Here is a 20,800-nt window from a genome sequence, read left to right as displayed (position 1 = left end):
GGCCAGCATCATCCTGATACCAAAGCCAGGCAGAGACACAACCAAAAAAGAGAATTTTAGACCAATATCCTTGATGAACATTGATGCAAAAATCCTCAATAAAATACTGGCAAACGGAATCCAGCAGCACATCAAAAAGCTTATCCACCATGATCAAGTGGGCTTCATCCCTGGGATGCAAGGCTGGTTCAATATACGCAAATCAATAAATGTAATCCAGCATATAAACAGAACCAAAGACAAAAACCACATGATTATCTCAATAGATGCAGAAAAGGCCTTTGACAAAATTCAACAACCCTTCATGCTAAAAATTCTCAAGAAATTAGGTATTGATGGGACGTGTCTCAAAATAATAAGAGCTATCTATGACAAACCCACAGCCAATATCATATTGAATGGGCAAAAACTGGAAGCATTCCCTTTGAAAACTGGCACAAGACAGGGATGCACTCTCTCACCACTTCTATTCCACATAGTGTTGGAAGTTCTGGCCAGGGCAATTAGGCAGGAGAAGGAAATAAAGGGTATTCAGTTAGGAAAAGAGGAAGTCAAATTGTCCCTGTTTGCAGATGACATGATTGTATATCTAGAAAACCCCATTGTCTCAGCCCAAATCTCCTTAAGCTGATAAGCAACTTCAGCAAAGTCTCAGGATACAAAATCAATGTACAAAAATCACAAGCATTCTTATATACCAATAACAGACAAACAGAGAGCCAAATCATGAGTGAACTCCCATTCACAATTGCTTCAAAGAGAATAAAATACCTAGGAATCCAACTTACAAGGGATGTGAAGGACCTCTTCAAGGAGAACTACAAACCACTGCTCAATGAAATAAAAGAGGATACAAACAAATGGAAGAACATTCCATGCTCATGGGTAGGAAGAATCAATATCATGAAAATGGCCATACTGCCCAAGGTAATTTACAGATTCAATGCCATCCCCATCAAGCTACCAATGACTTTCTTCACAGAATTGGAAAAAACTACTTTAAAGTTCATATGGAATCAAAAAAGAGCCCACATCGCCAAGTCAATCCTAAGCCAAAAGAACAAAGCTGGAGGCATCACACTACCTGACTTCAAACTATACTACAAGGCTACAGTAACCAAAACAGCATGGTACTGGTACCAAAATAGAGATATAGATCAATGGAACAGAACAGAGCCCTCAGAAATAACGCTGCATATCTACAACTATCTGATCTTTGACAAACCTGAGAAAAACAAACAATGGGGAAAGGATTCCCTATTTAATAAATGGTGCTGGGAAAACTGGCTAGCCATATGTAGAAAGCTGAAACTGGATCCCTTCCTTACACCTTATACAAAAATCAATTCAAGATGGATTAAAGACTTAAGCGTTAGACCTAAAACCATAAAAACCCTAGAAGAAAACCTAGGCATTACCATTCAGGACATAGGCATGGGCAAGGACTTCATGTCTAAAACACCAAAAGCAATGGCAACAAAAGCCAAAATTGACAAATGGGATCTAATTAAATAAAGAGCTTCTGCACAGCAAAAAAAAACTACCATCAGAGTGAACAGGCAACCTACAAAATGGGAGAAAATTTTCACAACCTACTCATCTGACAAAGGGCTAATATCCAGAATCTACAATGAACTCCAACAAATTTACAAGAAAAAAACAAACAACCCCATCAAAAAGTGGGCGAAGGACATGAACAGACACTTCTCAAAAGAAGACATTTATGCAGCCAAAAAACACATGAAAAAATGCTCACCATCACTGGCCATCAGAGAAATGCAAATCAAAACCACAATGAGATACCATCTCACACCAGTTAGAATGGCAATCACTAAAAAGTCAGGAAACAACAGGTGCTGGAGAGGATGTGGAGAAATAGGAACACTTTTACACTGTTGGTGGGACTGTAAACTAGTTCAACCCTTGTGGAAGTCAGTGTGGCGATTCCTCAGGGATCTAGAACTAGAAATTCCATTTGACCCAGCCATCCCATTACTGGGTATATACCCAAAGGACTATAAATCATGCTGCTATAAAGACACATGCACACATATGTTTATTGCGGCATTATTCACAATAGCAAAGACTTGGAACAAACCCAAATGTCCAACAACGATAGACTGGATTAAGAAAATGTGGCACATATACACCATGGAATACTATGCAGCCATAAAAAAAGGATGAGTTCATGTCCTTTGTAGGGACATGGATGAAATTGGAAATCATCATTCTCAGTAAACTATCGCAAGAACAAAAAACCAAATACCGCATATTCTCACTCATAGGTGGGAATTGAACAATGAGAACACATGGACACAGGAAGGGGAACATCACACTTCGGGGACTGTTGTGCGGTGGGGGGAGGGGGGAGGGATCGCACTGGGAGATATACCTAATGCTAGATGACGAGTTAGTGGGTGCAGCGCACCAGCATGGCACATGTATACATATGTAACTAACCTGCACATTGCGCACATGTACCATAAAACCTAAAGTATAATAATAAAAAAAAATAGTCTTCTCCTATAGTTAAATTGTTCAAGTAGCCCTGGAGTTCTTTTTATCTTATTTAATAAAATGCATGGAATCATAATTTTATTATATTTATATGCTTTCAAAACTGATGCATCCAAGGACCATGTAATTTCTTTAATTCCAACGTCTACCATGGGTTGACATTTCTGTATCAAGTTTCCTACATTTTTATTTTCATTTTGTCTTGGTAGCAGAAAATGTTTCTCTCAAAGTATACTCTTCATTTTTTTTTTGAGACAAGAGTTTCGCTCTGTAGCTGAGGCTGGAAGGCAGTGGTGTAATCTCAGCTCACTGCAACCTCCACCTCCTGAGTTCAAGCATTTCTCATGCCTCAGCTTCCTGAAGAGCTGGGATTACAGGCACGCACCACCACGCCCAGCTAATTTTTGTATTTTTAGTAGGGATGGGATTTCACCATGTTCGTCAGGCTGGTCTCGAACTCCTGACCTCGTGATCCGCCCACCTCAGCCTCCCAAAGTGCTGGGATTATAGACGTGAGCCACCGCACCCTGCCTTGAAGTATACTCTTAACAATCTTCTATTGGTAATCAAATTTCTCAATGTTTTTACTTTTGTAAATATTTTAATTTACTCTTATTTATGAAAGGTACTTCAGCTAAATATCCAATTTTAGCTTTTATACTCTACTTGTTCATTAGAACCTCCCTGACTGGAAATATGTCAATTTGGATTTTACATTTAACTTAGAATTTATTTTAAAGGGTTTTAAATGAAATTTACATGTAATTAGATACTATACGGTTACACAACATTTTCCCACATGTGCTATAATTGACAAATAAAAATTGTATATATTTAAGGTATACAATGTGATGTTTATGTATATGTAAATATATATAATAAAATTATTACCACAATCAAGCTAAATAACATATTCATCACTTCCCATAGTTACTGTTGGTGTGATAAGAATATTTGAGATCTTCTTTATTAATAAAATTTACCTATACATTAACTGTAGCCTGCATGCTGTGCATTAGGTCTCCAGTACTTATTCATCTTATAAAACACGTTTGTACCATTTGACCAATATCTCATTCCCCCAAGCCACAGCCCTTGGTCACTACCATTCTACTCTCTCTAAGTATAATTCAAGCCCTTTTTTAGATTCCACATATAATTGAGATAACGCAGTGTTCATCTTTCTGTGTCTGGCTTATTTCACTTAGCATAGCGCCCTCAAGATGATCCGTGTGGTTGCAAATGTCAAGATTTTTTTCAAGGCCCAAATTGTGTCTCACACACACACACACGCACATACATACAATACATATATGTAACATTTCCTTTTTCTTGTTGTTGTTAGATATAACAACAGGCTGGAGTGCAATGGCATGATTACAGCTCACTGTAACCTCTAAATTTTGGGTATAAATTATTCTCTCACCTCAGCTTCCAAAGTAGCAAGGACCACAACAATACACCACCATGCCTAGCTAATTTGTAGGGACATGGTCTTGCTATGTTACCCAGCCTATGGAGTTTCACTCTGTTGCCCAGGCTGGAGTGCAGTGGCATGTTTGAGGCTCACTGCAACCTCCACCTCTGAGGTTCAGGCAATTCTCCTGCCTCAGCCTCCCAAGTAGCTGGGACTATAGGTGCCCGCTATCACCCAGCTAATTTTCGTATTTTGAGTAGAGACGGGGTTTCACCATATTGGCCAGGCTGGTCTCAAACTCCTGACCTTGTGATCCACACACCTTGGCCTCCCAAAGTGCTAGGATTACAGGCGTGAACCACTGCCTGTAATCTATAGTTAATAATGCTTATCTATAGTTAATAATGCTTCAATAAACATAGGAGTGAAAATATCTCTTCAAGATAGTGAATTTATATTCTTTGGATATTTACTTGGACGTGAGATTGCTGAATTACATGATAGTTTTATTTTTAATTATTTGATGAATCTCCTTGCTGTCTTCCATAACGGCTTTACCAATTTACTTTCCCGGTGATAGTGTACAAGGGTCCCTTTTCTCTATATTCTTGGTAACACTTGCTTTCTTTTGAATTTTTGATAAATATCACCTTAATATGTGTTTGAATGCTAACTCATTGTGGTTTTGATTTGCATTTTTCTCAGAATTACTAATGGCTTCTTTTTTAAAAAAAAACTAGTTTTTTGGCCACTTTTTAAAAGAATGTGTTACTTTTCGTTGTTATTTTTATTTTGGGGGCTTAATTTTTATGAGTTTCTTGCAGATTTTGAACATTAATCCTTTATCTGATATTTGGCATACAGGTATTTTTCTCCAATTCTGTAGATAGCGTTTTAATGTCACTGACGGTCTTTTGCTATGCAGTGAAACTTTTTAGTTTGATGTAGTCCCACTTTTTTTTCCTGTGCTTTTGGTGTCAAATACAAAAAAAAAATTATTGCTAAGATCAATGCCAAAGAATTTTGCTCAGTGTTGTCTTCTAGAAGATTTATGGTTTTAAGTCCGATGTTTAAGTCTTTAATATATTTTAAATTAATTATGTATGCTGTAAAGGTTGGGTGCAATTTGTTTTGGCATATGGATATCCCATTTTCCCATCACCATTTATTGAAGAGTTTATTCTTTCACCATTATGTGTTTATATGCCTTTGTTGAAAATTTGTTGACTGTACACAGATGGATATATTTTATACATATCTGAGCTCTCTATTCTGTTCCACTGGCTTATGTGTTTGTGTTTACGCCAGTATTTTGCAGTTTTGATGACTACAGCTTTGCTATATAGCTTGAAATTAGGCAGCATACTGCTTCTAGCTTTGTCGCTCTTGCTCAAAATTGCTTTGAGGTCTTTTATAATTCCATACAAACTGTGGATTTTTTTAAATTTTTGTTGAAAACACTATTGAAATTCTGATAGAAATTGCTTTAAATATATACACCAATTTCAGTAGAATGAATGGGTTTTTTTTTTCGGTTTTGCTTTTTTGAGATGGAGTCTCACTCTGTCACCAGGCTGGAGTGCAATGGTGCAATCTCGGCTCACTGCAACCTCCGCCTCCTGGGCTCAAGCGATTCTCATGCCTCAGCCTCCCAAGTAGCTGGTATTACAGGCATGTGCCACCACACCCAGCTAATTCTTGTATTTTTAGCAGAGACAGGCTTTCGCCATTTTGGCCAGGATGGTCTCGATCTCCTGACCTCATGATCCACCTGCCTCAGCCTCCCAAAGTGCTGAGATTAGAGGCGTGAGCCACCATGCCTGGCCAGTATCAATGTTTTAATACTGATTTTTCTAATCCACGAACACTAAGTATTTTTAAATTTGTCTTTTCTATAATTGCCTCTACTAATATTTTACAGTTTTTGTTGTACAAATCTTTTACCTTCTTTATTATATTTATTTCTAAGTATTAGATTGGTGCAAATGTAATTGTGGTTTTTGCCATTACCAACCTAATACTTTATTATTTTAGATGTTACAGTATATGTAACTGTCTTCTTGATTTTTCCCAGATATTTGTTGTTGGGGTATAAAAATGCAATTGATTTTTTGTACATTGATATAGTATCCTGCAAACCTACTGACTTTGTTCACTAGTTCTAAAATTTTTTCATGTAATGATGAGCACACTGGCCGGTGTTTACACATTAATTGATCATTTTTATTAACATATCACAGTGCCTAAAAGTGTGCTCTGTTGTATTCTTGCTGTGCCAAATTCTATGGCATCTTTTAGTCCTAATCTTTTTTTAAATGCTTTTGTTTGGTATTTGATAATAATGTGTCTATGGTTACTTTTCAATTGTGCAACACATTTATCTCCATGCCAAGTCAAACTTTCTAATGAAGTTAATAGTTTTGTGTATATTTAGTTATTGTAAATCAAAACAGTAAATTTTTATGATAGTTTTAAAGTTACTAAGATTGAGAATATGTCAACTTTTCACCACTCATGAATCTGTAGGTTCCTTATTTTAAACAATTATATATAAGGTCTGTTTATGTGTGTGTGTTTGTGTGTGTGTGTGTGTGTGTGTGTAATGGCTTAGAATCTTGCCTAACATACTGTATGCACTAAGCAAGTAGTAGCAAAATTATTCATCAAATTATCATCTTCATACCATTCTTCAATTGGCATATTGTTTGTTCCAATTAAAAACTATGTTTCTGTCTTGTGTTAAGTAGCAACAAAAATTAGAAGGTCTACTTGGTCTGCCCTCTTGAGAAAATCCAAAGTTAAATGGTAGTTTTACTAATTTCCTTTAGATTCAGTACCTTATTTTCCTCACACAAAAATGTAAACATTAAGGATAACATCATATTTAAATGATCCATCCTACAATAGACAGACTTTTGATCATTCATTGACTGGGCTGAAGTCTCACTCTCTATTATTTCTGATATTTTCATGTTAACAGCCTAGAAAATCTATTACACATGGAATATTATGAATTAGAAATTAATATCTTAGATGTGCAAATTATAAAAGTAAACTGAAAAGTATAATATAAAATAAATATTTATATATTATGAATTGTTACTCAAGTAAAGTGAAAGCATTCATTTAAAATACTTTCACAGAGAAAATCCAGGGCAAAATAACCTATATAAAACATTCTACCAATATTCAATAAATAATTAATACTAATTCTTCAGCAGAAAATACTTCCAAAAAATGAAGAAGAGGGAACATTTTCCAATTCATTCTAGAGGCCAGTATTATACTAAGGCCAGACACAAGTATAAACAGAAGGTCTGTGGGCAAATATGCCATATTCATGTAGACACATACAGCCTCAGAAAACTTTAGCACTCTAAATCCAGGCACATAAAATATGAATATACACCAAGAACAAATGTGATTGTTTTGTAAATGTCGTTGTGACTTAGTATCTAAAATTCAATCAAGATAATGCCAAATATTAGTAAAGAACAAAAAGTGATCCTTTAAATAGGTACAGAGAAAGTTACAAATATCAAGCATCATTCCTGACAAAACCCCCAACAAACTACTAATAGAAAAAGATTTTGAGACCCACTAAGAGGTATCCATAAAAAACCTACGGCTAACATCCATTATACTTAATGGCGACAGACTTGTGCTTCTTTACCTGAAAGTTTGAGAAGACAAGAATTTCCACTTTAACCACTCTATTCAGCATTGTACCGGAGGTATTAGCCAGGGAAATTCTACAACAGAAAAAAAAAATTGTCCAGATTATAAAATAAAAGTAGAACTGTCATTATTGCAAATGAAATAATTTTCTGTAAAAAAAAAAAAAAGATTCACTAAAACATCATTAGAATTAATACACAATTTTATCAGGGGTTTTTAAGAACTGTGCAGGGTGGGACTCTACGTGCATAGGTTCAGTGCATAAACATACATCTATAGGAGGCCAAGGAGGGTGGATTACCTAAGGTGAGGAGTTCGAGACCAGCCTGGCCAACATGGTGAAACCTGGTCTCTACTAAAAAAAAATACAAAAAAAAAAAAAATTAGCTGGGCGAGGTGGTACACACCTGTAATCCCAGCTACTTGGGAGGCTGAGGAGGAGACTCACTTGAACCTGGGAGTCAGAGGTTGCAGTGAGCCAAGATGGTGTCCCTGCACCCAAGCCTGAGTGACAGAGTAAGACTCTGTCTTCAAAAAAAAATTGATCTAAAAGCAACTAGGGGTCACCTGTTCAAGTCTGTGCTGGTTGGGGATCTTACCTCCTTCTGATATCTGGTCGGGGTGGAGAAGCTCTGGTGCTGTTGGGCCATCTGGTTTCTTTATGCAGTTGTGCCTACAAATAAAGAAACTAAAGAAACACAGTAAGAAAAATAACTTTCACAGTTATTTCTTCAGGGTGGCCCTCATAATATTTTTATTAATTTTTCATTTATTTATTTATTTATTTTTTGAAATGGTGTCTTGCTCTGTCACCCAGGCTGGAGTTCAGTGGCTCGATCTCAACTCACTGCAACCTCCACTTCCCCCCATGTTCAGGCAATTCTCCTGCCTCAGCCTCACACCCGGCTAATATTTTGTATTTTTAGTAGAAACAAGGTTTTGCCATGTTGGCCAGGCTGCTCTTGATCTACTGACCTCAAGTGATCCTCCTACCTCGGCCTCCCAAAGTGCTGGGATTACAGTCACAAGCCACTGCGTCTGACCTAATTTTTCTTAAATGTATATAGTGCTCACATTTATTTCAGTGTTTAATACTGTAAGTGTTTTGGGCCTAAGTTTGTTGATGTTTTTGTGACTAGAAATATGCCATAGAAACTTAACTATTTCTATCAATTAGGCTATGGTAAAATTGGTTTAATTACAGGTCACAGTTTTCAAGAACATATTAAATCCTCACATTAAGTAAGAACTTACTGTATTCAGTAGGCAATGGAGAGTCAGAAAAGCTTAAGCAAAAATGTGTAATTGTTTTACCAGAACATAGTTGATAAGACATAATTATATGAAACATCAGGTTTATGACAAAGTTATTAAATTATGTAGATATTATTAGGGCTGTCTACATAGGCCAATTTATCTGCAAGTCAGCACATAAACAGAGAAGGATGATTAACAATATAAGCTTCTAGCTTATGCTAAATGTTGGTGGGAACAATCAATTATGGAGAACTTCAGAGGACAGTAAGCTTGGATGGGATGTTAGAAGTTTTACAGGTCAATGTCACTCCATCTATTGGCTGATTTTCACTAGATTAATAAATGAACAACGAAGCTAACATATATCAGAAGTTAAAATCATTTCATTGAGTATCTGCCACATCTGTGCCATTGTAGTGTACTAGGTGCCTCACAGGACTTATGAGTCCTCCACTTACAAAATGCTTTTCACAAAATGTGAAACTCCAGGCAAAGGTTCAGATATATTATGCTTGTTTTTAAAATCTTTTTTTTTTTTTTTTTTGAGACGGAGTCTCGCTCTGTCGCCCAGGCTAGCGTGCAGTGGCGCAATCTCGGCTCACTGCAAGCTCTGCCTCTCAGGCTCAAGCGATTCTCCTGCCTCAGCCTCCTGAGTAGCTGGAACTAAAGGTGCACACCACCACGCCCAGCTAATTTTTGTACTTAGAGACAGGGTTTCATCATATTAGCCAGGATGAGTCGCGATCTCCTGACCTCGTGATCCGCCCGCCTCGGCCTCCCAAGGTGTTGAAATTAGAAGCGTGAGCCACCGGACCCTGCCTGCTTTTAAAATCTTTATACAGCCTGGTATCCTTTTTCCTTTCCTTCCTTTTACCCTTTTATGAGATTTATCTTAGACTAACCTCTGTAATGTTGCTATATGCCAGTATTCAGTTGCTGTGTTTGATGAATCATAAAATGGTGTAAAACTTCAATTAATGTTCTTTTTAAATAAAATATTTATGAACGCATCCAGCAAAATGCTTATGATTTGGATATTCACAAAGTATTAGTTTTCAGTGGATCTCTCTAACAATAATGTGAAAACCCAAAATGAATATAAAATATTAGCTAATATATATTTCAAAGTATTCTATAAGTATAAAAACTACTATGACATTATTACTTTCATATATGTGAAACAATAATTTTTAGTCAACATAAACAAAACCTTTACATCTAAACTTGTATTAATTCAATTAAGAGTTAATATAGTATCCTAAAGTCATCAAATATTCAAAAATAGAATGTATTCTGACTTGGAATGTGCATAAAATTAATTATTTTCAGCTGAGTGCAGTGGCCCATGCTTGTAATTCCAGCACTTTGGGAGGCCGAGGCAGGTGGATTGCTTGAGGTCAGGAGATTGAGACCAGCCTGGCCAATATGGTGAAACCCTGTCTCTAATAAAAATACAAAAATTAGCCAGGCATGGTGGAGCATGCCTGTAATCCCAACTACTCTGGAAGCTGAGGCAGGAGAATCACTTGAACCCGAGAGGCGGAGGTTGCAGTGAGCCAAGATCGCACCACTGCACTCCAGCCTGGGTGACAGAGATTCCATATCAAAACAATAATAATAATAATAACCATTTCCTGTGACTGTCAAGATAAAACAGCATTACAGAATACCGAATAATCCTGAATTTGGTTTTCTTGGTTTTATTTTGCTTTTTATTTCGTTTTCTTTCCCTTGACCCGTGGGCTGGTGGTTCTTAGGTACACCTGAGTTTTCCTTGTTAGGTTCAACATTTTGAAACTTTAATGTGGTAATTTCTCTAATTTTGTTGAGAGTTTTTTCTCAGGTTGCAAGTTAAAATAAAATTTCCATTTCACTGAAGTCTTTGGTTTATTAATGATTTTATAGGGGGGTGGAGCCAAGATGGGTGAATAGGAACAGCTCCAGTCTACAGCTCCCAGTGTGAGCAACACAGAAGATGAATGATTTCTGCATTTCCAACTGAGCTCTGAAGAGAGTAGTGGTTCTCCCAGCATGCAGCTTGAGATCTGAGAACAGACAGACTGCCTCCTCAAGTGGGTCCCTGACCCCCGAGTAGCCTAACTGGGAGGCACCCCCCAGTAGGGGCAGACTGACACCTCACATGGCTGGGTACTCCTCTGAGACAAAACTTCCAGAGGAGTAATCAGGCAGCAACATTTGCTGTTCACCAATATCTGCTGTTCTGCAGCCTCCGCTGCTGATACCCAGGCAAACAGGGTCTGGAGTGGACCTCCGGCAAACTCCAACAGACATGCAGCTGAGGATCCTGACTGTTAGAAGGAAAACTAACAAACAGAAAGGACATCCACACCAAAACCCCATCTGTACGCCACCATCATCAAAGACCAAAGGTAGATAAAACCACAAAGATGGGGAAAAAACAGAGCAGAAAAACTGAAAATTCTAAAAATCAGAGTGCTTCTCCTCCTCCAAAGGAACGCAGCTCTTCACCAGCAATGGAACAAAGCTGGATGGACAATGACTTTGACGAGTTGAGAGAAGAAGGCTTCAGACGATCAAACTACTCTGAGCTAAAGGAGGAAATTTGAACCCATGGCAAAGAAGTTAAAAACCTTGAAAAAAGATTAGATGAATGACTAACTAGAATAACCTATACAGAGAAGTCCTTAAAGGACCTGATGGAGCTGAAAACCAAGGCAGGAGAACTACGTGGTGAATGCACAAGCCTCAGTAGCTGATTCGATCAACTGAAAGAAAGGGTATCAGTGATGGGAGATCAAACAAATGAAATGAAGTGAGAAGTTTAGAGAAAAAAGAATAAAAAGAAACGAAGAAAGCCTCTGAGAAATATGGGACTATGCGAAAAGACCAAATCTACATCTGATTGGTGTAACTGAAAGTGACGGGGAGAATGAAAGCAAGTTGGAAAACACTATGCAGGATATTATCCAGGAGAACTTCCCCAACTTAGCAAGACAGGCCAACATTCAAATTCAGGAAATACAGAGAACATCATAAAGATATACCTCAAGAAGAGCAACCCCAAGACACATAATCATCAAATTCACCAAGGTTGAAATAAAGGAAAAAATATTAAGGGCAGCCAAAGAGAAAGGTCGGGTTACCCACAAAGGGAAGCCCATCAGACTAACAGCGGATCTCTTGGCAGAAACCCTGCAAGCCAGATGAGAGTGGAGGCCAATATTCAACATTCTTATAGAAAATAATTTTCAACCCAGAATTTCATATCCAGCCAAATTAAGCTTCATAAGCAAAGGAGAAACAAAATCCTTTACAGACAAGCAAATGCTGAGAGATTTTGTCACCACCAGGCCTGCCTTACAAGAGCTCCTGAAGAAGCACTAAACATGGAAAGGAACAGTCGGTACCAACCACTGCAAAACACACCAAAAACATACCAAGTTCTAAAGAACATTGACAATATGAAGAAACTGCATCAACTAATGGGCAAAACAATCAACTAGCATTATAATGACAGGATCAAATTCACACACAACAATATTAATCTTAAATGTAAATGGGCTAAATGCCCTGATTAAAAGACACAGACTGGCAAATTGGGTAAAGATCCAAGACCCATCAGTGTGCTGTATTCAGGAGACCCATCTCACAAGCAAAGACACACATAGGCTCAAAATAAAAGGATGGAGGAATATTTACCAAACAAATGGATAGCAAAAAAAAAAAAAAAAGCAGGAGCTGCAATCCTAATCTCTGATAAAACAGACTTTAAACCAACAAGGATCAAAAGAGACAGAGAAGGGCATTACATAATGGTAAAGGAATCAATGCAGCAGGAAGAGTTAACTATCCTAAATATATATGCACCCAATACAGGAGCACCCTGATTCATAATGCAAGTTCTTAGAGATCTACAAAGGGACTTAGACTCTCCCACAATAATAGTGGGAGACTTTAACACCCCATTGTCAATATTAGACATATCAAAGAGACAGAAAATTAACAAGGATATGCAGGACTTGAACTCAGCTCTGGACCAAGCAGACCTAATAGACATCTACAGAACTCTCCACCCCAAATCAACAGAATACAGATTCTTTTCAGCACCTCAGCTCACTTATTCTAAAATTGACCACATAACTGGAAGTAAAACACTCCTCAGCAAATGCAAAGGAACAGAAATCATGACAAACAGTCTCTCAGACCACAGTGCAATCAAAATAAAACTCAGGATTAAGAAACTTACTCAAAACCACACAATTACATGGAAACTGAACAACCTGCTCCTGAATGACTACTGGGCAAATAACGAAAAGAAGGCAGAAGAAAAGATGTTCTTTGAAACCAATGAGAACGAAGACACAACGTACCAGAATCCCTGGGACACATTTAAAGCAGTGTGTAGAAGGAAATTTATAGCACTAAATGCCTATAAGAGAAAGCAGGAAGGATCTAAAATGGACAGCCTAATACCTAAATTAAAAGAACTAGTGAAGCAACAGCAAATAAATTCAAAAGCAAGCAGAAGACCAGAAATAACTGAGATCAGAGCAGAACTGAAGGAGATAGAGACACGAAAAAACCCTTCAAAAAATCAGTGAATCCAGGAGCTGGTTTTTTAAAAAGATCAACAAAATAGACCGCTAGACAGACTAATAAAGAAAAAAAGAGAGAAGAATCAAATAGACACAATAAAAATGATATAGAGGATATGACCACTGATCCCACAGAAATACAAACTACCATCAGAGAATACTATAAACACCTCTCCACAAAGAAACTAGAAAATCTAGAAGAAATGGATAAATTCCTAGACATATACACCCTCCAAAGACTAAACCAGAAAGAAGTAGAATCCCTGAATACACCAATAACTAGTTTTGAAATTGAGGCAATAATAAATAGCGTACCACCCAAAAAAAGTCCAGGACCAGACGGATTCACAGCTGAATTCTACCAGAGTTACAAAAAGAAGCCAGCACCATTTCTTCTGAAACTATTCCAAAAAATAGAAAAAGAGGGACTCCTCCCTAACTCATTTTATGAGGCCAGCATCATCCTGATACCAAAACCTGGAAGAGACACAACAAAAAAGGAAAATTTCAGGCCAATATCCCTGATGAACATCTGTGTGAAAATCCTCAATTAAATACTGGCAAACCAAATCCAGCAGCACATTAAAAAGCTTACCCACAAGATCAATTCGGCTTCATACCTGGGATGCAAGGCTGGTTCAACATACACAAATCAATAAATGCAATTCATCACATAAACAGAACCAGTGACAAAAACCACATGATTATCTCAATAGATGCAGAAAAGGCCTTCAAAAAAATTCAACAGGCCTTCATGCTAAAAACTCAATAAACTAGGTATTGATGAAGCATATCTCAAAATAATAACAGCCATTTATGACAAACCCACAGCCAATATCATACTGAATGGGAAAAAACTGGAAGCATGCCCTTCGAAAACGGGCACAAGACAGGGATGTCCTCTCTCACCACTCCCATTCAACATAGTATGGGAAGTTCTGGTTAGGGCAGTCAGGCAAAAGAAAGAAATAAAGGATATTCAAATAGGAAAAGGGGAAGTCAAATTGTTTCTGTTTGCAGATGACATGATTGTATATTTTAAAAACCCCATCATCTCAGCCCCAAATCTCCTTAAGCTGATAAGCAACTTGTGCAAAGTCTCAGGATACAAAATCAATGTGAAAAAATCACAAGCATTCCTATATACCAATAACAGACAAGCAGAGAGCCAAATCATGAGTGAACTTCCATTCACAATTGCTACAAGGAGAATAAAATACCTAGGAATACAACTTACAAGGGATGTGAAGGACCTCTTCAAGGAGAACTGCAAACCACTGCTCAAAGAAATAGAGGACACAAATAAATGGAAAAACATTCCATGCTCATGGATAGGACGAATTAATATCATGAAAATAGCCATACTGCCCAAAGTAATTTATAGATTCAATGCTATCCCCATCAAGCTACTACTGACTTTCTTCACAGAATTGGAAAAACTATTTTAAACTTCATATGGAATCAAAAAAGAGCCCGCATAAAAAGAGTCGCAAAGACAATCCTAAGCAAAAAGAACAAAGCTGGAGGCATCACAGTACCTGACTTCAAACTATACTACAATGCTACAGTAACCAAAACAGCATGGTACTGGTACCAAAACAGATATATAGACCAATGGAACAGAACAGAGGCCTCAGAAATTACACCACACATCTACAACCATCTGATTGTTGATGAACCTGACAAAAACAAGCAATGAGGAAAAGATTCCCTATTTAAATGGTGTTGGGAAAACTGGCTAGCCATATGCAGAAAACTGAAACCGGGCCCCTTCCTTACACCTTATACAAAAATCATCTCAACGTGGATTAAAGACTTCAATGTAAGACCTAAAACCATAAAAATCCAAGAAGAAAACCTGGGCAATACTATTTAGGACACAGGCACGGGCAAAGACTTTATGTCTGAAACACCAAAAGCAATGGCAACAAAAGCCAGAATTGACAAATGGGATTTAATTAAACTAAAGAGCTTCTGTGCAGCAAAAGAAACCATTACCAGAGTGAACAGGCAACACACAGAATGTGAGAAAATGTTTGCAATCTATCCATCTGACAAAGGGCTAACATCCAGAATCTACAAAGAACTTAAACAAATTTACAAGAAAAATACAAATAATCCCATCAAAAAGTGGACAAAGGATATGAACAGACACTTCTCAAAAGAAGACATTTATGGAACCAATAAACATATGAAAAAAAGCTCATCATCACTGGTCATTAGAGAAATGCAAATCAAAACCACAATGAGATACCATCTCACGCCAGTTAGAATTGCGATCATTAAAATGTAAGGAAATAACGGATGCTGGAGAGGATGTGGAGAAATATGAATGCTTTTACACTGTTGGTGGGAATGTAAGTTAGTTCAACCATTATGGAAGACAGTTTGGCAATTCCTCAAGGATCTAGAACTAGAAACACCATTTGACCCAGCAATCCCATTACTGGCTGTATACCCAAAGGATGATAACTTATTCTACTATAAAGACACATGCACGCGTATGTTTATTCAGGCACTATTCACAATAGCAAAGACTTGGAACCAACCAAAATATCCATCAATGATAGACTGGATAAAGAAAATGTGGCACATATACACCATGGCATACTCTGCAGCCGTAAAAAAAGGATAAGTTCATGTCCTTTGCAGGGACATGGATGAAGCTGGAAAACATCATTCTCAGCAAACTAACACAAGAACAGAAAACCAAACACTGCATGTTCTCACTCATAAGTGGGAGTTAAACAAGGAGAACACATGGACACAGGGAGGGGAACATCACACACCAGGGCCTTTCGGGGGATTGGGGGCTAGGGGAGGGACAGCATTAGGAGAAATACCTAATGTAGGTGATGGGTTAATGGGTGCAGCAAACCACCATGGCACATGTATACCTATGTAACAGACCTGCACATTCTGCACACGTACCCCAGAACTTAAAAGTGTAATAGAGAGAGAGAGAGAGAAGCATCTTCTATTTCCTGTCCCTTGGAAGACTTGCTTTTAGGATACTGCCATTATGCCATGGAGAACATAAGATGTTCTGTAGAGATTCTCATTTGGAGAGGAAGTGAGGCTCCTGAATGACGGTTATGGCTGAGTTACCAAGTCACCGCATCCATCAACCACATCTGTGAGCTGTCTTGAAAATTATACCTGTAGCCACAGTTGAATTTCCTCAGCTGACCTGACTGACATAGACAGAGATGAGACCTTTACACTGGGCCCTGCCCAAAGTTCAGTTTCAGGAACAAGATATACTATTTTGTTTTAAGCCATGAAAGTTTAATAGGGCAGTTTGTAATGAAGAAACAAATAATAACAAACGATCTATCAAGCTAGAGAAAGATCCCATGCTCATTTCATTTTTCCTTACTTCACTAGTATTGCAAAGGGAAAGTGAGAAAGAAAAAGAAAGACAGAGAGAGAGGGACAGAAAGAGAAAATCGAGAGAAAAAGAGAGACTCTCCAAACAAAATGATTATGTCTCAAAAGAAAATAAAATTTTTCATCTATTTGTCTAACACACACACACACACAGACAGACACACACACCTCTATTGCTTGGTATCACACCCTATTTTGTATCCCTGAGGATTTATTTGAGTCCTTGAGAAAGCCCCTTATGAACATTAGAGCTCCTCTTAGGGTTAGTGGGGAACAGGTATAACTGAGCTTTCCGTTATAGACTGGAGTAAATGTGCTAAGCCAGAATGTCTTCTTCCTCCTCCTCCTCCTCTTCCTCATCTTTCTCCTCTCCTCTTCTTCTAAATTTAAATAGTCTATATATGACTTTTATTTCTTATGTAATTGAGTTCCTAAATGTGTCCCAGGCTTAGTTTCTTCACACTCTTGAAAACTTATGCTTTTAGAAATTCTTAGGTTCTGGAGTCCCCTAGTCTTGGTTGGATATCTTCTTGTGCTATTTGCTATTTTTATGCCATTTGTCATTTACTAGCTGAATTAGTTCATTTCCTCACTGCTATGAAGAAAAATCGAAGACTGGTAATTTATAGGGAAAATAGATTTAATTGACTCATAATTCCATCAGCTGTTAAGGAAGCATGATGCTGACATCTGCTCAGCTTTTGGGGAGGCCTCAGGTAATTTACAATCATGGCAGAAGGCAAAGGGGGAACAGCCCTTCACCTGGCTGCAGGAAGAGCGAGAGAGAGAGATGGGAAAGGTGCCACAAACTTTTAAACAACCAAATGTCATGAAAACTCAATCACAAGACAGCACCAAGGGAATGGTGCTATTCCATTTATGAGAACTCCACCTCCATAATTTAATCACCTCCCACTAGGCCCCACTTCCAGCACTGGGGATTACAATTCAACATGAGATTTGATGGGGTCAAAGATCCAAACCATATCATTAATCTTTTCTATGAATCAGGTTTTTAAAAAAATGTCTGTTAATAATGGCACCTATAATTTGCTGTGAGGATTTGATAAATTAAAATTATTTGTCAATAACAAAAATGTCCATGAAAAACTTGATTGAAAGTTAAATAAGAAAATCCTTCTAAAGCTTCCAGTAAGCATCAGTTAATAAATGGTAGTTTCTGTTTCTCTTATTGTTTTTGTTAAAAACTGTATCTTCTACATGTGAGTAATGGTAAAATGGGACAACAATGTGATTTGTTTCAAATAATTTATTTTTATGCTGGTATTTCCTACTTTAGAATAAATGAAAATATAAATTATTGAATCTGACAATAAATCATATTATTTATAAATAAAAGCAGAATGGAAGACTAATTTGGATTCAGATATTAAGAAGACTGAATAACTGATATGAAATATTCCTACACACTAGTTTTAAAATGATGTCCTACAAGGCAACTTTGAGGGTTTTTTGAAATGACATGTTTGTGGCAGACAAATGTATCATATGCCCTTACGAATATTCAATATGTCAGCAAAAGATCCAACTCTAAATTTTCATGTTAAAGTCAGCTTCCTAAGACCACTCTATGCATAACTGTGTTACACAGGTTTCCTGGAACAGACCTTGAAGTGGTGGATTGCAGGCAGAATCTTTGTTGTGGAGTGCTCTTGAGATACACACCTGTAAAGAAGTGAGAAATGCAGGATTAGACAGAGGGGGAAGCTGCCAAACAATTAGGTGACAATGGAGGATTCTGCTGATTCTATAAACAGCTCTGGACTTAAAATGAGCCTTCACATTGTTCCAAATTGAGTTGTAACAGTTCAACTTTGATATCCCCACCATAGGACAACAATGGACCTCAGGATGCATTGCCACAATGGGCATACTCTTGACTATGCAGTTTCCTGTGGTTGAGGGCAATTCCTAATTGAGTGATGAAGCTGTAAATGGTTTTCCTCATAAACTAGGAAATGGTTTTCTTGGAGGCCCCGAAGAGGAAAACTGACAGAGTATCACAATAACAGCTACAATATCCTAGATCTAAAACAATTTTAAAGTATTTATTAGAATAGAATAGAATAGATCATTTATTTCTTTCAAAACATGTTTACAAAAACATGTTTTGAAAACATTAAATATCTTTGATATAGTTTAGTAGGAAAATACTCAACATCAAAATTGTAAAAACAATGTGTTTCTTATACAATTAAACTGCATTTGAAGTAGATGGCAATGTAATACAAATCTTGAAAAGTTTTTCTTTTCTAAAACAAGGTCCTAATGATGTTCTACACTGTAATTAACACTGAAATTCTGGGAACTACTTTATCATTTCCAGTCACTATAGTTGCAAAGCTGGGAAGTAAACACTGTACATCAGATGATTGTTTTCCCATGGAATACAACAGGCTGAAGTTCCCTTCATTATACAAATTAATAAAATTCAAACTATATAAAATATATATTAGTCACTGATGATTAATTCATCTATATCTGGGTACCAAAGGTCTGGACTACTTAAACCATGTTGATTCAAAATTCTAGATTGGGAAAAATTGTAAGGAAAACCTGAAGCTTTCATATAGTGTGAAAATTATTCAGCACATATGGATAATTTTTGACGTTTGAAATAAGCAGAAAGATCTCCAATGGAGATGACTTTACATTGTTTAGGAACAGCATTAAAATAAACATTTTAAAGTGCCGTTATATAAAAATAAAACAACAGTTATTTCTCTATGTTTTGAAAGCTAAAACTAAATAAATGATAGTAGGAGCAGAGGTGCTTTGTTACAAGTGCTTCTCAAGCACTTAAAATTAATACCTTTAATGGCGGAGGGAAAAAAACTGCTTCAACAATATAAAGATATAGCAGTTCAAAGTGGCAACCAAACAAGATATTACTTTGAAATGCCCCGCTTTAACAGTACACATGGGGACTTTGCATTCTCCTCTAAACTAGGTTTAATATAAAGCAAATCCCACCACAGCTGTCTTCAAGCTTTCTAGTAAAATGGCCCTCCAGAAAGATGATCTTTGGTGTTAACCCCTGTCAAAATTCGCCAAATGGAGAAGTCAAATCCCAGAAAAAAACAATAAAAAGTTTCGTAGAAGTTAGTGAAAAAAATAAAATTTTGAGTGTTAAATGATTCTCACATATTGAATACCATTTTACTTATTTTCTCCAACAAATCCCTTCACCAGTATCATTATAACTTATGACCTTTATTGTGGTACAATGCTATCCTTTCATAAATGTACTTCAGTGAAGTAGGATCACTCCTGTATATTATTACTATGGATACTACAGTCATGCTTTCTTTGTGCTCAAGTTGCCATGAGCTAAAGCCTCATTAAAAAAGGTAGTTCTATTTCTAGGTATGTCTACTCCTATATTTTATCAAATATATATGTATGTATCTATCTATCACAATATCTAAATATTAGCAAGCTTATGAGACAGTGATATTGATAACAATATCTTCAGTAGAATTAAGATTTATCTTCTTTGAGATCAGAAAATAAAACCATGTTAGATTTAGCTTAGAACATGCATACCTAAAAAAGATTGCTTAAATTAGCTTATAAGTGAGAACTGTGGTAAGTGTGTTAAGCAAACAACTTACTGGATGTTATTTCTTCCATTCTGTATACTCTTAACTACCACACATCATAAAGTCCTAAGAATCTCGTTTGGGAAAATATAATAGAAGACTGAAGCAATTATTTAGATCATTCAACTAAAAAAATCCCATCATTGTGCCAATTCTTTGGTATTTCAAGGATAATAAGATCAATGTTTTCCATGATTATTGTTAGTATTATTTTATCATTAATTTTCATTAATTTATCATTTATTTAATACTTTTTGACAACATCGCTATATCTTAAAATCCTGCTAAATTTCACACGTGTAAATTCTGAATATTACTAAGCTGACCTAAACTACATATCT

General features: G+C 36.8%; 1 long non-coding RNA gene across 1 annotated transcript in view; it reads right to left on the bottom strand.

Moving 5' to 3' along the window:
• Positions 1-7,558: 7,558 nt before the first annotated feature.
• Positions 7,559-20,800, bottom strand: part of LOC129022363 (uncharacterized) — a 31,209-nt gene continuing 17,967 nt past the window's right edge. Inside the window, exons 3-5 of the long non-coding RNA XR_008496382.1 lie at positions 18,465-18,522; positions 8,212-8,300; positions 7,559-7,686 (exon numbers count right to left, since the gene is read on the bottom strand). This is a non-coding gene — a long non-coding RNA (uncharacterized LOC129022363). The remainder of the gene's footprint in view (positions 7,687-8,211; positions 8,301-18,464; positions 18,523-20,800) is intronic.

Source organism: Pongo pygmaeus, chromosome 22 (genome assembly GCF_028885625.2).
Source record: "Pongo pygmaeus isolate AG05252 chromosome 22, NHGRI_mPonPyg2-v2.0_pri, whole genome shotgun sequence".
NCBI lineage: Eukaryota > Metazoa > Chordata > Mammalia > Primates > Hominidae > Pongo > Pongo pygmaeus.
The sequence above is the reverse complement of the archived record's forward strand: the minus strand, read 5'-3'. Positions and strand labels throughout refer to the sequence as shown.